At 39.5% G+C, this 16,853-nt stretch overlaps 1 non-coding gene across 1 annotated transcript; it reads left to right on the forward strand.

Annotated features, from left to right (window-relative positions):
* Positions 1–16,518: 16,518 nt before the first annotated feature.
* LOC131235994 (small nucleolar RNA R71) lies at positions 16,519–16,625 on the forward strand. The gene has a single exon (XR_009166479.1). It is a non-coding gene; the product is annotated as a small nucleolar RNA R71 (small nucleolar RNA).
* The last annotated feature ends 228 nt before the right edge of the window (positions 16,626–16,853 follow it).

The raw sequence follows: 16,853 nt of genomic DNA on the forward strand, positions 1-16,853 counted from the left end.
ATAAAACCAAATTACGCACAGTTCAGCTAGCCCGAGCACATCATCGGCTAGTGGAATCGTGCAGCTAGCTTAGGGTTGGCCAAAAAAATTAATATATATATATATATGTATATATATATATATAATGACATGAATAAACATTATTCTATTAAAGCAAAATTGTAAAACAACAAATTGCAATATAGAAAAATTAATTAAGAAACACTGCATAAACCAATATCATTTTTTAAATTCAAAAATGTGACACTATCAAGAGGTTTTGTCAGAATGTCTGCAGGCTGTTTTTCAGTATTAATATATTCAAGTATAACAACCTTGCTTTCAACCAATTCTCTGATATAGTGATATCGAATATCAATGTGCTTAGTGCAAGAATGTTGAATAATATTTTTGGATATATTTATTGCACTGGTATTGTCATAGTATAAATACATTGTTTCTTGATTAATACCATAGTCCACTAACATTCTTTTCATCCATATTAATTACGTGTATGCATTTTCTAGCACAATATATTCAACTTCAGCAGTGGATAATGATACTGAGTTTTGCTTCTTACTCATCTAAGAGACAAGACAATTTTCGATGTAAAAACATCCACCCCTTGTGGATTTTCTATCATCCACATTACCTGCCCAATCAGCATCAGTATATCCAACAATTTGTAAGGATGTATCATGAGGATACCATAAACCCAAATTAATAGTACTAGCAACATATTTAATTATTCTTTTTATTGTAGCCAAATGAGAATCTTTAGGGTTAGATTGATATCTGGCACATACTCCTACGATGAAAGAGATATCAGGCCTACTAGTTGTAAAATATAGGAGACTACTAATCATACTACAGTAGAGATGAGGATCAATGCTTTTACCTATGTCATCTTTAGATAATTTGAGTATTGTAGCCATAGGAGTAGGAAAGTTTTTACCATTCTCAAACCCAAATTTCTTAAGTTTATCGCATACTTCATTTGAGATATGAAAATTATTCACAACCCCAAGTGTAGAGTCGCGATGTAGTAATAATCTCGGTAAGACCGAGGTCGAATCCACAGGGACTGATCTTGTGCATTTCTAAAATTAACTAAAAGTAGAACTAGAAGAAGATGTAAACCTAAATCTGGAAGTGTAGAGAGAGCAATTATGAATTATTTAACTAAACTTAAGAAATTTAAAGGAAGGAAATAGGGTTTCTAAGGATCCACTCGTAGAGATCAGGGAGATTTATGCTTAATTCAAGGATACAACTGGAATCAGAGTCTCATCTTATCCAGTTGGAAAATATCTTAGTAAAACTAAATCTGAACTTCATTTGACCTAATTCTTAATAGATGAGAGTTATGAGAACTGGAAGTGATTCCTGTGAATGCTATTCTATCTAGCTCCTATGGTTGTCAAATTTTGTAGTGTCAAAACCTCTTGGAATCTGTATCTTATGTAGCTCATCTTCATATTCAAGATCAAGCAATTCTTATACAAGTTCAAGTACAACATCAAGTGATAGATCAAGCTTTCAAGCTTCAACTATGTCAAGACAATGTACTTTAATTTGGAACTCAAAGCTCAAGGTGAAATACAAGTCACAAGTACTTCAAGTTCAAGCTACAAAGTACTTCAAGTTCAAGTTTTCAAAGTACTTCAAGTTCAAGCTTTAAAGTACTTCAAGATGTCAAGCTCCAAGTACTTTAAGATCAACTATCAACCGAAGAAAATGATGTTTCAATGTTCAAATCTTCACCGATAAGGTATGAATGACCTTAGATTAACCATAGGTCAGGTCATATTGATTGCATACTTAAATTAGGTTACTATATAATTTTATAGGTTTTTTCTCGACTAGTCTTAGACGATATTCGACTAGTCCAAGTACTGGCTCAACTAGTCTAAGAATTTTCTCGATCAGTCGAAGGTTTGTTACTAATTTTTGGAATTTTTTGTTGTACCCTCGACCAGTCTTGGAGACTGCTCGACCAGTCGAGTAAACAGTGCTCGACTAGTCGAGCAGGCTCAACTCAAAGTCCAGCAACCATTTTTGGTCCCACTCGACCAGTCGAGTAGGCCACTCGACTAGCCATGGAATGGTCTTATCTTATCGCGCCCAAAATTTTAAAAGTTTGTTGATCCTTCGACCAGTTGAACCGACCACTGGGCCAGTCGAGTAAAAAGTTTTTTCACTTATAAATAGAGCATGATTTTCAGAGTTTTTCATTCAATTCAAATAAAATCAAGGCACCACTCTGAGAGGTAAGTTTGTGATATTCTTAAGCTATTTAGTGCTCATTTAATATTCTCTTTAATTTAGCTTTTTGTATTTGATTTTGAGTTCTATATTCCAATCTTATTTGAAGAAGGTATTTAAGCTTTCCCCTTTCTTAGAATCAAAATCAAATCAAGCTAGCCCAAAGTGATTTAATCTAAAAATCATTTAGAACCCTTTCATAAGTGAGTGTGGACATTAAACATCTACGTTGAACATCTAATTCGAATTGGTTCTACCGGGCTTCATTAAAGGAGAATATCTAGATAAGTATATTTACATTTTTTTGTAAATCTCTTTTTAGTTTTTGAGGTTATGCCAGGAAAAATCTCTTTTTGGTTTATCTGAGGTGATCCAAAAAATCTCAGAGTGTGGGGTTTTTTGAATTGTGTAAGCCCACTTAAAAGACATAATTGTGAAGGTTTTACGTGAACATTGAAAAACCTATTTCATAGTGAACGCCAATATCCCGAGGGAGAGGATATTGGGAGTGGAGTAGTTGTGTAGCTGTTTTTCTAAATAGTTGGTGTACACACAAGTGAACCACTATATTTTCTGGTGTTGTGGCGGTTGATTGATTGTGGCTTTGTGTAAATGTTGTAATTTCTTTTTAAGCCTTTGTGGAGAATGTTGTAATCTCTTTTATGCAAGTGTCAGAATGTTGTAATAGCTTAGTTTATTTTCTTTGCTATTTTTATTCTCCTCTATATTGGTTTGGGATTTTGATACATAGACCGTTCTAGAAATCAGGTTGTCCTACCATAAGCTATTGGTTTTTGGTGTAAGGTTGTCCTTAAAACAACATCTGTATCAACCTCTTAATACTTGTACATTTGAGGTTGTTATTCATTTCTGCTTTGTGTGATTGTTAAGTATTATCTTTATTTTTATCTATCTAATTCCGCATTTAAATTTTTAATTTGGCACAGTCCTATTCCCCCCCCCCCCCCCATCTAGGACTCTTAGCTCGGCCTTTTCAATTCCATCACAAAATCATGCTCAGGAGATAATGGCTCACAATAGGATATACTAATCTCATAACCAAACATAAGAGAATCATGAAGATTATAAGAGATTCCGTCATCCAACCATGCCCAACGGACGATGGTGAACAACAAGATTTTCTAATTTCATAATCTCAATACGTGAAAAGAACATACCCAAAGCTATCGCAGATCTATTGTAATTAGAGTTAAAACAAGCCATTAAAAACTGAAAGTATTTCTTAAGTATCAAACTAGAATCAAAGAGAGTTCAACATAAACATAAATCAAAGCAATAGAAAGCATCTCATCACGCTACAAGCTTCACCCCTTAGTCCTAAGAGGTTTAGCCAACCATAGTCATGATTGGAACTAAAACCCTAGAAGAAAGCATGAAAAACTAAGGAATGAAAAAGAAAAATGTTTGGCGACGGCACTCCGCCCTTGTGATTCGCTTCTCCAAACCCTAGAAGGATTAGATAAATCCCTAGGGAAGCCCTGGGGACTCCTATTTATAATTGTGCAACACCTCCTTTAGCACCTCTTTGAAAAATATGGAAACTGCCTCAAATTTACGCACTCCGCATAACTCTGCGTAACTTCATGCGATTCGTTCGATGACATCGAACAGGCTTTGATGTCATCAAAGGTGTCTTTCATACGTACTTTTTCTGAGCTTTTGTAGCTTCATCCGTATTATGCGACCTTTCATGTTATCGAACCTACCTTCGATGTCATCAAAGAGGCCCTCAATGTCATCAAACATTGTTCGAGGAATCAATAAGGTGTCTAAAACAGTCCAGAGAGTTAATCAAATTTCTTCAATATATTTGATGTCATCGAAGAGACTTTGATGTCATCGAGCATATCTTCGATGTCATCGAGGAATGCTTCGAGTAACCAAAAATAGAGCCCAATATGTCCAGCGAGTTTTATCGAAATTCCACAGAAAATTCAATGTCATCAAAGAGACCTTCGATGTCATATAGCAGAGTTTCGAGCCATCAAACAAGTTCTTGAGTCATCGAAAAACGTCTTCAATTTTTCCAGCGACCAACTCAATTTTTCTTCATAAATTCAATGTCATCGACCTGTGTTCGATGTCATTGAATGTGTCCTTGATGTCATAGAACGGTGTTCTCGATGTCATCGAATGGTGTTCGATGACATAGTCAATGTGACTTCTGCACTTGTTTTTTTGGCTTCGTTCCTTCTCCACTTGGTTTTCCTAAATCTTCAGACCTTGAAATCTTCAATCTTTATCTCCTAAGATCCATTCCTTGCATTGGTGATCTCTGAGCGTCAAATCCATGCTTTTAGCACCTTTTCCAATCCAAGCTCTTAAATTCACCTTGCAACACAAATATGAGTAAAATAGGACATTAAGCAGTATCATGTTCATAAAACGAAGATATAAATGGGGTCTAATATGTATTATTTGACCCTCAACACAATTCCCAACTAGCATTTTGCTAGTCCTGCGCAAAGTACGTGTAAAATAAATCTCAATGCTTAATGTCAGAAATATTTTTCTGAAAATAATCTTTTGTGCACTCAAGTATGAATGGATATAAATAAGATACGAAGGTGAAAATTTTTAAAACCTAAAACCCAATCAAATAAGTTCTTTATCCATTAAATCGAATCATAATTTGTATATTAAGTTTTTCAATGTGCTCAATGAAAGTCAATTTATTTCCCATACGAATACTATTAATTCATCATGTTAGCTATGCTCATCACTTCAAGATCAGTTTGAAACTCAAGTACTGATTTCGAACTTATCCCATTTTCCTTCTCTTTCCAGTTTTTCATTTTATACTGACGGTCAGTTTTTATTTATTCTTTTTATTTTTGCATTCTTTTTTAAATTTTTCATTCTTTTTCATGACCTCTTTGTCGATCTCCTATTTTTTTAACTGGTTCTTTTCTTCTTTTAAGGTGGATAAAATTCTCCAGAAACGATTCTCACCATCTATCAATGATTGACATACTAACAATCATAACTTCTAGTATATCTTACAGAAGGCAGATTAAGTGTTTTTTGTGATTTAGATTAACATGATATTCAAACTTCCTCTTAATCAATTGAGTGTAAGCACTTAGGTGATAAATTACTTAGATGATTAGAATCCGGCAATTCAAAATTCAATTTCTATCTTATCATACCCAAATTACTCTTAAGTACACAATTCATCGCTTCCCAAATAGATTTCAACTTGAAACATTGAAATTTTTTAAAAAATTTTACTCAAAACTGAGAACACACTGATTAATTTATCTAATCCTCCATTCCCAACCGAAAAATCTACATTGTCCTCATTGTAAAAGAATTAAGCATATAATGCAAAAGAGGTAACGAAAAGAAAAGGGAAGTGATGGAAAGGTAATACCTGAAGAATGAATTCTGAGGCTTTTCCAATAATCTTAGTGTGAAGATAAGTTATCACAAAACAAAACTTAACAGAGTATAAGCAAACTATCCTAAAACAGTGGAAGCAAACTACCGTAGTCCTATGAAAGCGATAAACCTACCTATACCTCCATCATACTAGGAGAGCAATCTTGGTACACTGGATCAGTCAAAGGTATGGACATGCCCTCTAAATCAAACTTCTCAACAAATGGCTTTAATCGATGTCCATTTACTTTGAATTCATTGCCATTTTTTAGATTCTTTATCTTGACAACCCCATGAGGATAAACATTAGTAATAGCGAAGGGGTCAGTCCAATGCGATCGAAGCTTACCTGGAAAGAGATGTAAATAAGAATTGTACAAGAAGACATTCTGACCTTGTGTGAATGATTTTCAAAGAATGTGTTAGTTATGAAACACCTTTATCCTGTCCTTGTAAATTCTCGAGTTCTCGTACGCATCATTTCAGATTTCTTCAAGTTCATTCAACTGAAGTTTGCGTAGCGAGCCAGCATTGTCCAGATTGAAATTCAGATTTTTAATAGCCCAGTAGGCCCTATGTTCCGGCTCCACAGGCAAGTAGCAAGCCTTCCTCTAGACAAGTCTAAAGGGTGACATTTCAATAGGGGTTTTGAATGTAGTATGGTAAGCCCATAAGGCATTAGTCAATCGAATTGACCAATCCTTACGGTCAGGGTTAACCGTCTCTTCCAAGAAATGTTTAACTTCCCTATTAGAATTCTTAGCTTACCCACTTGTTTCTGGGTGGTATGGAGTGCTCACTTTGTGGAAGATGTCATATTTCTTCATTAAGTTCATAAATGGCCTATTATAGAAATGTGAGCCTCCATCACTAATGATGGCTCGAGGCGTTCCAAACCGAGAAAGGATGCTCTCTTTTAAGAATTTAATGACCGTTTGATGATCATTGTTCTGGCATGGAATCGCTTCGACCCATTTAGTTACATAGTCTATGATGAGCAAAATATATAAATTTTTAAAAGATTAGGGGAATGGTCCCATGAAATCGATGTCGCAGCAATAAAATGCTTCAATAATCAGAATGGGATTTAAGGGCATCATATTTCGACGGGACAATGCTCCCAATTTCTGACAACACTCACAAGTTTTGCAAAATTTATGAGTGTCCTTGAACATAGTGGGCCAGTAAAAACCACACTGTAAAATTTTGGTCATGGTCTTTTTACAAGAAAAGTGACCACCACAGGCCTAAGAATGACAGAAGGAGATGATACTTCGGTATTCATTGTCTGACACACATCTCCTTAAGATTTGGCCTGGGCAATATTGAAACAAATAAGGATTATCTTAGAAGAATTTGCTTACCTCAGTGAAGAATTTTTTCTTATCTTGCGCAATCCAATGTGTTGGCGTGAAACTTGTAGCAATATAATTTACAATATCCGTAACCAAGGTGAATGGGAGACTTTGAACAATTGTTTGTCAGGGAACATGTCAATTATATGTATCGTCTCAAGGGAATCAGAGAGATCAAGGGGAGAAAGATGGTCAGCCACTACGTTCTCTACTCTCTTTTTATCTTTTATTTCCAAATCAAATTCTTGAAGTAGGAGGATCCATCTTATCAAGCAGGGCTTAGTGTGAGGCCCATATCCTAGACCATACCGTTCCGTATGCTTCCGCGATCCTCTCAGTCAAATTTCAATGACCCACGATCTGTTATCGGCGTTTACGCGTGATCCTGAGTCGTGTCCCGTATATTAGAGTTGGCTCAACTCAAAACTTGTATCATTACGATCGCATCGTCACTACGGTTCCAATGCGGTGTCTCCTGCGCCAAGACGATACCCGGGCCAGAAGATATGGGCCCGCGTTCAGTTCGAGGGAAACGCTGCACATTTACAATCCCGAGAGAATCTCTATGACATGTCAATCTATCAATAAAGTATAAGCAACCCAACGCATCCCTCTCTTACACAACCTTACCTAAAGTCGACTCTCACCCTTACATGTCTAGTACACATCACTCACCCTTTCACCCATCACTCACCCTTTCACCCATCCCTCACTTCTCTTACATCACTCTCTCTCATCTCTCTCTCATTACTCCTAAGCAACCCCAAGGGAGAGCCAACGTCCATGGCCTCCCAAGGGAGAGAGGAGGATATTTGTGGTCCACTTTCCATCCCAAGATCCATCATCCTAGCCGTTCATTTCTCATCACCTTCCATCAAAGTGAAACACAAGGAGATTGGCATTCCATTGGACCAAGAAGATAGAACGGTGGGTGTTTTATAGGTCTAGATTTCATGCTTCGATGATGGGCCAAGTGAGGCTTACCGATTGATGGTATGTATCTCACTTTGGACCCTAGGTGTGGCTGATGGCCCACCTTGATTCTCATGATCATTCCATGATGGGGCCATTCTCCATGGACCCCATCATGATGTTTACTTTCCTTACATGAATAAGGTCATCTAAACCATTACATTTTGGTGGAGAAAGTATCTCCACCATTGATTTTGATCGGTGGGCCCACATGTAATGGGACCCACTTGATGTATGTTGTAAATCAACAAAGGGAGGGCCCATAGTATGGGGGTCCCTCCATCACATGTGTCTCTCTATCTCTATCTCTCTCTCCCTCTCTTTTCCATTCGTGTGATGTGTGGCCCACTCGAATGGATCCCACCTTGATGTATGTCTTACCCACACCATCCAACCACTTGGTGGCCCACCTAGGCAACATGCCTATAGGTGGGGCCCACCTTTGATATGTGTTATACACAAACCGTCCAGCGTCCAGGGATGCTGGACATAACTTCATAGAGAAGTGTGAACGGACAGCATGGTGCACTCACGGCCAAACAAAAATATCAGTTTGTTTTAAAAACTTGGGTGGACCATTCATGCAGGCCCCACCTTGATGTATGAATTTAATCCATGTCATCCATTCCATTCCCCAACTCAGTTTAGGCGTTGAGTCAAAAAATGAAGTTAATCCGATAATCAAGCGGGCCATACCATAGAAAATAGTGGTTTTACCATTAAAACCCACTCTGATGTTTCTACACCCCAAAACATGCCAAATAATGGGCTCATTTGGACTATCTTGAGCCGTAGAATGTAATGGTTGAGCTGGATTTACCTAACGCGGACCCCACCTGTAAAAAATTACAGAAAAATTATTTTTTAAAATATACATATATATAAGCAGCAGGTGTTGTTGATAACATCCAGGGACGCGCAGCAGTGTCCTGCACTGCTGTGGCGTGAACGGCCAGGGACCGTGGGTCCTAGTGCTAGCCCCACCATGGTGTATGTGTTTTATCCACACCGTCCACCCCACTGGACGATGAGACCCATTCCATGATGTATGTGTTGTATCCACACCATCCATACCAGTGGACGGTGGGACCCACCAACTCTTGATGTATATGCTTTATCAATGTCGTCCAGCCATTTTAGTTGGGCCATCCATCTGCTGGACTGCCAGTGGACCCCACTCTTGATGTATATGTTACGTCCAAACCATCCATCCAGTTGGCGAGCTTGCCTTAAGGCTTGAGACAAAATGAGGCAGATCTGCCTATCAAGTGGACTACACAGCAAAAGCAGTGGGGATTGAACTTTTGCCATTGAAACCCTTTTTGTTGCCACAAAAGTTTTGGATCATTAGGAAATTTATCTTTCCTCTTAATTCAGGTCTGTGTGACCTTATGATCAAATTGGGTAGAAAATAAATGTTATAGTGGGCCTTGAGAAATTTAATGGTGGAAATCATTGTCACCACTGTTATTTGGCGTGCAGTCCAGTTGATCTTTTAATATTATTCATTATATATATATATATTGATTTCTAAAAATAGATGAGTTGGGTTCGACCTACTTGAATTGGCCCATTCAACTCGGCCCATTCGACTTGGCCCGTTGATTCAGCCCATTGGATAAGGACCATGTGATGAGACCCATGTTGATGTATTTGTGCCTATCCATTGAGGCCCACCATGATATATATAAGGCCCATTTGAGGAGGTCTATCTTGATGTATTTATGGCCCATTGTTGAGGCCCACCTTCATGTATATAAGGCCCATCTTGATGTATTTATGGCCTTCCGTTGAAACCCACCTTGATATATTTATTTCATATCCACACCGTCCGCTGGATTGGGACGGTGGGACACCAACTGTGATGTATGTGTTCTATACACGCCGTCCATATGTTTTCGAAAGCACGAGTGGAGGTGGACCCCACTTTTATGTATTCTATACCCATACCGTCTATCTGGACGATGTGTCGTGAGATGCACCGTGATGTATGAACTGTATATCTATGTCGTCCATTTGGTGCGGCCTGTTGGATGTATTTGAGACCCATTTAATTGAGCCATTTGTTTTGGCCCACTTGAATCAGGATTTTTTTGGTGTGGTCCAAGCCCACTTGAGGCCCATTAGTGAGGCCCATCCATAAGGCCCATCATGATGTATATTTGAGGCCCGTGTGATAGGGCCCACCTACTTGAATTTGAGGCCCATGGGCAAGACCCATCGTGATGTACCCATGGGCAAGTCCCATTGTAATATGTATTTGACCCAGAATGTGTGGCCCATTTGATGTATTTGAGGCCCAAATGCAAGGCCCACCTCTTGTGTATTCGAGGCCCGATGTGATGTATGTTAGCCCATATGACGAGGCCGATGTGATGTAAATGAGGCCCATCATGATTGTATGTGAGGCCATGAGCCCACTATATGTTTGGCCCTATGTAGGCCACTCCTTGGGAGCAATGTTGGTTAAATGTCCACATTGATGGGCAATGATGGCTGGATGTCCACATTGTGACCTTCCCTTAGGCATTGTTAGTCCCATTCTCATAATTCTCTTATGGGTTAACCTAGATAAGTGGTCCACATTCACCATAAACGGATGATTTCGCGCTATTGAATTTGATATAACCCCGGCCAAGGGTCGATCCTTATATTATGGTTGATCGGCTGTTCCTCTATAGACCCCGCCTTGTTTACATGCTAATTATCGATGCCGATTATTGATGTTGATTGTCGGTACCAATTATCAATACTGATTGTCGGTGCCGATTATTGATCATTGGTGTCGATTATCGAGGTTGATTCATATTCCGATTGTCGAGGCCAAGTCAGATTGTCAAGGCCGATTCTGATTCTGATTGTAGAGGCCGAGTCTGATTGTCGAAGCTGATTATTGAGGTCGATTCCGTTTAGTCGAGGCCGATTCCATTTGTCGAGGCTGATTCCATTGTTGAGGCTGATTCTGTTTATCGAGGCCGATTCTAAATGTTGAGGCCGATCATCGAGGTCGATTCCAATTGTAGAGGCCTGATGTAATGATATAAGGCTCATGGGACGTGGCCCTTTGTGATGTATATTTGGCCCATGTTAGAGGCCCATTGTAATGTATATGTGGCCCATGTGATGTGGCCCACTTGATGTATATGAGGCCTAATGGGACGTATTTATGGCCATCCATTGAGGCCCATCTTGATGTGATGCATAATGTACCCATGTGAGAGGCTCATTGCGATGTGCTTGGGGCCCATGGGTTGTGGCCCATTGTAATGTATTCAGGGCCCATGAGACGTGGCCCATCCGATGTATATAGGCCCATGTGATGTGTATTAGGCCCATGTGATGCGGCCCATTATGATTGTATGAGGCCCATTATGGTGCATTTGAGGGCCAGGCTATGGAGCCCATTGTGATGTATTTTAATCTCATGTAAAAGGCCCATCGTGATGCGTATTAAGCTCTTAAGTGAGGCCCATGGTGTTGTATTTTTGGCCCTCGTGTGATGCCATGGGTCCACTATATGTTAGGCTCTATGTGGGTCATTCCTTGGGGACAATGTTGGTTAAATGTCCATGTTGTCAAGGTCGATTATTGATGCTGATTACTGATACTGATTATGAGTATGTGACAGCATAGCATCATGATACATCCCATACGCATCATCTACATATTTGTTATGAGATGTGGTTGACCATTGCATATGACATTAGGCAGGTTATTATGAGACTCCCAGATAGGTAGAGATTATCTCACATGAGCGCACGGTATGCGTAGGATTGATGCATGACTGGATTGTATGACTCATGCACCTTACATTGTGCGTTGTGATTACTGTACGCCCTAGTGACATCAGGGCCATAGCCTCCACAAGCATATCGTGGATGGCCAGATGGGACACCAGAAATCTGTTATTAGCATCGGGCTGTCATAGATGGCCCTGGGTGAAAATCCCTAAACCCTCTTGGTACCAGAGGATGCTCCAACATCGAGACCGAGTGGATACTTGAGCACCCGAGTGTCGAATACCAGGAGGCCACGTCTCTCACTGTGTCGTGGTCGGTTGGGAGGGGTGTGGCCTTACCCGCCTGAGGGAGTAAGCATAGCTAGGCTGAGTCTGACCAGCTCCTAAATGGGTCCGCTATCGACGAGCCGGGTAGGCATTGGTATACTGATGTAGGAGGGTAGTGAGGTCTTTTTCACTCATTGGGCTAAGCGGCCTTCAGAGGCGGTAGCCAGTTTGGAGTATACTAGACCCCAGTGATGATCCCAGAGATGTACAGTGCTGATATGTGGACTTATTGAGCAGGAGTTGCATACTCATTCATTCATTCATTCACTATCCACTCGAGCTGGTGGTGCACAACTATTTATTACGTGTACATTCGCAATAGCCAGGATTTAGTTTGGGGCGCGTGACTAACTTGAGATCAGGAGTTTACCACATTAAGTCTGACTATCCAAATTTAGGTATGGGACTGGTTTAGATAGAAGTCCCTTGTGGTAGACCCTGTAGCCTGCGATACTATGTACTATCATCCCGACTTCACACTCCTGCTTGGTCATCTCATTCGCATCGCATATTACATTACATCCGTAGGCATGTGGCATTTTTTATTGCTATGTTTCTGCACTTATATGGCCTAGACAAACTTAGCAGGATTTACATATTGCATTGTATCCTCGGCATCTGATATTTGACTCTCTATAACTCCTCATTTGCATAGTTGATCTATATTGCGTACTCTGATATTGTATGATTTATAGACTTGCAGTATTTCCACTTACTCTGATATCGTATGATTCATGATCTTGCCAATAATTCTGATATTATATGATTAAGGCATTATATTGAATACTTGGCACCTATCTTGTGCACACACTTACACCACCCTCTAAGCTTTCTATAAGCTTATGCACAATAGATGTGTGCAGGTGACTTCTGGAGATAAATGTATTTCCCTTTGATTTTCATTGTAGTAACGTCGAGCTTGGAGCATGCAGTTGACTTCTGGAGCTTTGATTTTTAATATATGTATTTTCCTTTCAGTACTGTATTCAAATGTTTATATTAGTAGATATGGGATGATGATGTTGCCTTCGTGATTTGGGTAAACTTGTGGTTATGCTTCTTAGGAGATAAATGTACGTTGAAAAATCCTCCTTGTAGGATCCCAGGATCGGAACCTGACATATGGGCGCTGGGAGCAGAGAATGGGGTACTACGGAGGCTGTTAGCACCGAATTCGGTGATCGGGATTCCTATAAATCCGATTTCCGCGTTTGGGGCATGACATTTATCATCATTCTTAAAAAGAAGATACTTGAGCACTACATGATCTGTGTAAATGACGATATTGGATCTGATCAAGTAGGACCTAAATTTGTCCAAAGCCAACACCACGGCTAAGAGTTCTTTTTCCGTAGTTGAGTAATTCACTTGGGCAGGATTTAGAGTTCTACTCGCGTAATGAATAACATAGGGCTTCTTTTCTTTTCTCTGGCCTAAAACTGCCCCAAGAGTATAGTCAGACATGTCGTACATAAGTTCAAAAGGAAGGCTCCAGTTGGGTGGCTGCATGATAGGTGCAGTGGTTAATATGCCCTTGAGCTTAGTAAAAGCTTCTTGGCATTGCTCAGTCTACTCATATGGCACATCCTTTTGAAGTAGATTTCATAAAGGATGAGAGAGGTGACTAAAGTCCTTTATGAATCTCCTGTAAAATCCAGCGTGTCCTAAAAAGGATCGCACATTACATATGTTCTTGGGTGGAGGTAAGTTAGAGATTAGATCAATCTTAACCTTATATACCTCAATTCCTTTGGAAGAGATGATATGTCCCAAGATAATTCCCTTACGAACTATGAAGTGGCACTTCTCCCAATTTAGTACCAAATTCTTTTACTTACATCCCTTCAACACATTTTTAAAATTTTCCAAGCATTTGTTGAAGGATGGACCAAAAATTGAGAAATCGTCCATGAAGACCTCTAAATATTGCCCCACCATATCAAGAAAAATACTCAACATACATCACTGAAAGGTGGTGGGGGCATTGCACAGTCCAAATAGCATCCTTCGATAAGTAAAGGTGCTAAAAGGACATGTGAACATGGTCTTTTCTTGGTCTTCATGGACTATCTCGATTTGATTGTAGCCCGAATATCCGTCAAGGAAACAGTAATAGAAATGACCAACTAGCCTTTCCAAATTTTGGTCGATGAAGGGTAAAGGAAAGTGGTCCTTCCTCTGATGGTATTCAACTTCCTGTAGTCAATATACATTCTCCAACCAGTAGTGACTATAGTTGGCATGAGTGTCAGCATTGGCTACAATGGTGATTCCAGACTTCTTACGAACCACCTAAGTTGGACTCACCCATTGACTATCAGATATAGGGTATATGATACTCACATCCAATAGCTTAAGAACCTCAGTGTTAATCACTTCCTTCATATTTGAATTTAATCTATATTGTGGTTGCCGAGAAGCCTTCGTATTATCCTCTAGATAAATGCGGTGATTACAAATCGAATGGTCAATTTCCTTAAGATCCACAATTGACCATCCAAGAACTCCCTTATGCTCAATGAGAGTAGAAATGAGCATACTCTCTTGTTCTTGCTTAAGGTGGGAATAAATCACCACTTGGTATGTCTCATCTTGACCTAAATAGACATATTTTAAATCAGAGGGCAAAGGTTTTAAGTCAAGTTTCGGTGCCTTGAGGTTAGACAGTAGAGGCACTATATCAGTTTGGGGCAATTCTTCAAATTATAACCTCCACCGGTTAACTTCAAGTACTGGCACAGTATAAAGCATGGCCCCTGTCTCCCTAATCATATCATCATCCAAATCGTGGGAGTAGGCCAGACACATCTCTAGAAGGTCAGAGGACAAAGTCATCAGAGTTCTATCCTCCACGAAAGAATCAATCAAGTTAACATCATGGGTATCATCATCATCCTTTACCTGTTTTTTCGTATTGAAAAAGATATTCAACTTCAATGTCATATTTTGAAAAGATAAACTCATGACTCTATTACTGTAGTTAATGATTACATTTGATGTGGCAAGGAATGGGCGACTAAGAATAACAGGAATTTGGGTGCTCATGTCCACGATGGGTTGAGTATCCAGGATAATAAAATCTACTGGGTAGTAGAATTTGTCAACCTAGACCAACACATCCTTAATTACCCCTCTTAGTACACGAACTGAGCGATCAGCAAGTTGTAATGTGGTTCAGGTGGGTTTCAATTCACCCAAACCTAGCTATTCGTAGACTGAGTAAGGAATCAGATTTACGCTCGCTCCTAAGTCAAGAAGTGTGTGCTCAATCCAATAGTTCCCAATTACACAAGGGATGGTTGGTCTACCGAGATCTTTATATTTTTGTGGCACATCTTGCTTGAGGATGGCACTCACTTTTTCTATCAGAAAAATTTTCCTTTTGATACTTTGTCGTCTCTTAGTCATTCATAGGTCTTTCAGAAATTTGACATATGAAGGAATTTGTTTTACGGCATCCAAGAGAGGGATTTTAACCTTCACTTGTTTAAGCACCTCTAAAATGTCCTGAGAGTTAGAGAGAGGTTTTGGTGCAATCAACTATTGGGGGAATGGTGCAATCAGATTGCTTTGGAATTCTGGTGTTAACTCTTATGGAGTGTTGATAGGTCTGTGAGTTTCATCTACTTCCGGGTCCTTAGACTTTTCAACCCTTACTGGAATAGATTTTGTCAATTATCTTCCCACTCCTAAGAATGGTGATAGACTTAGCTTACTCCATTTAATTTGAAGAGCTTGGATCACTTATTTTGTATTGCGGTTTAGGATTGGGGAAAGGTTGGGCTAGAAGAATCCCTTTTTTTCCAATTGAAATTTTTATGTCACGCACTTATATGGCCTTTGAAAGAGGTCTTGAAGGGTTTGCAATATACTCTTATTGATAAGCTCTTGGTTTTGAATATGTTTCCAGACCGGATCCTCTTGAGGTTTCCCTTGATTCAAGAATTGGTTAAGGATTCCTTGAGGAGTAACAGTTTGTCCATTCCTCCAACTAAAGTTCGGATGATTTCTCCAACTAGGATTGTATGTGTTAGAGATGGGTCCACTGAAAGGTCTTTAGTAGTTGTTCACGGCATTCGATTGCTTGTTCAGTCCCTCTTAAAAAATAGGTACCATTGGGCAATTTTCAGTTGTATGTATGTTGCAAGCACAGATACCACAACAACTTCCTTAACATTATCCTTCTTAAGTTCCATGGCCTCGACCTTCCATGTGAGACTAGCCACTTTAGCATTTATATCATCATCCTCTTTCAACAAGTATATCCCACCCCTCTCCCTTACTTGAGTAACCTAAGATGTGGTGCTAGATTTTGGAGAGATGTCTCATAATTGTGTGGTTTCAGTGAGTTTGTCAAAGTAATCCCACACCTCATCAACATTTTTGTTCATGAACTCCCCATTGCACATTGTCTCGACGAATTGGCACATGGAGGATGTTACTCCATCATGGAAGAAAATTGTTATGCGATACATTTCAAAACCGTGTTGTGGGCATGAACTGACGAGATCCATGAACCGCTCCCAACATTGAAAGAATGTTTCATCTTCCTTTTGGACGAAGTTCATGATTGACTTCCTGATGGTATTCGTCTTATGGTATGGAAAGAATTTTTTTATGAACTCCATCATGTTATTCCATGTGCCAATAGATAACGGATGTAATGAGTGCAACCACGTCTTAGGTTTTTCTTTCAAGGAGAAAGGAAAAAAGTTTCAGCCTGACCGTGTCATCCTCAGACACGTTGGGAAAGTTTAAAGTGACTATAACCTCATCAAATTCTTACAAGTGCAGGTATGGACTTTCATATTTAA

This window comes from Magnolia sinica, unplaced genomic scaffold, assembly GCF_029962835.1.
Source record: "Magnolia sinica isolate HGM2019 unplaced genomic scaffold, MsV1 ctg104, whole genome shotgun sequence".
NCBI lineage: Eukaryota > Viridiplantae > Streptophyta > Magnoliopsida > Magnoliales > Magnoliaceae > Magnolia > Magnolia sinica.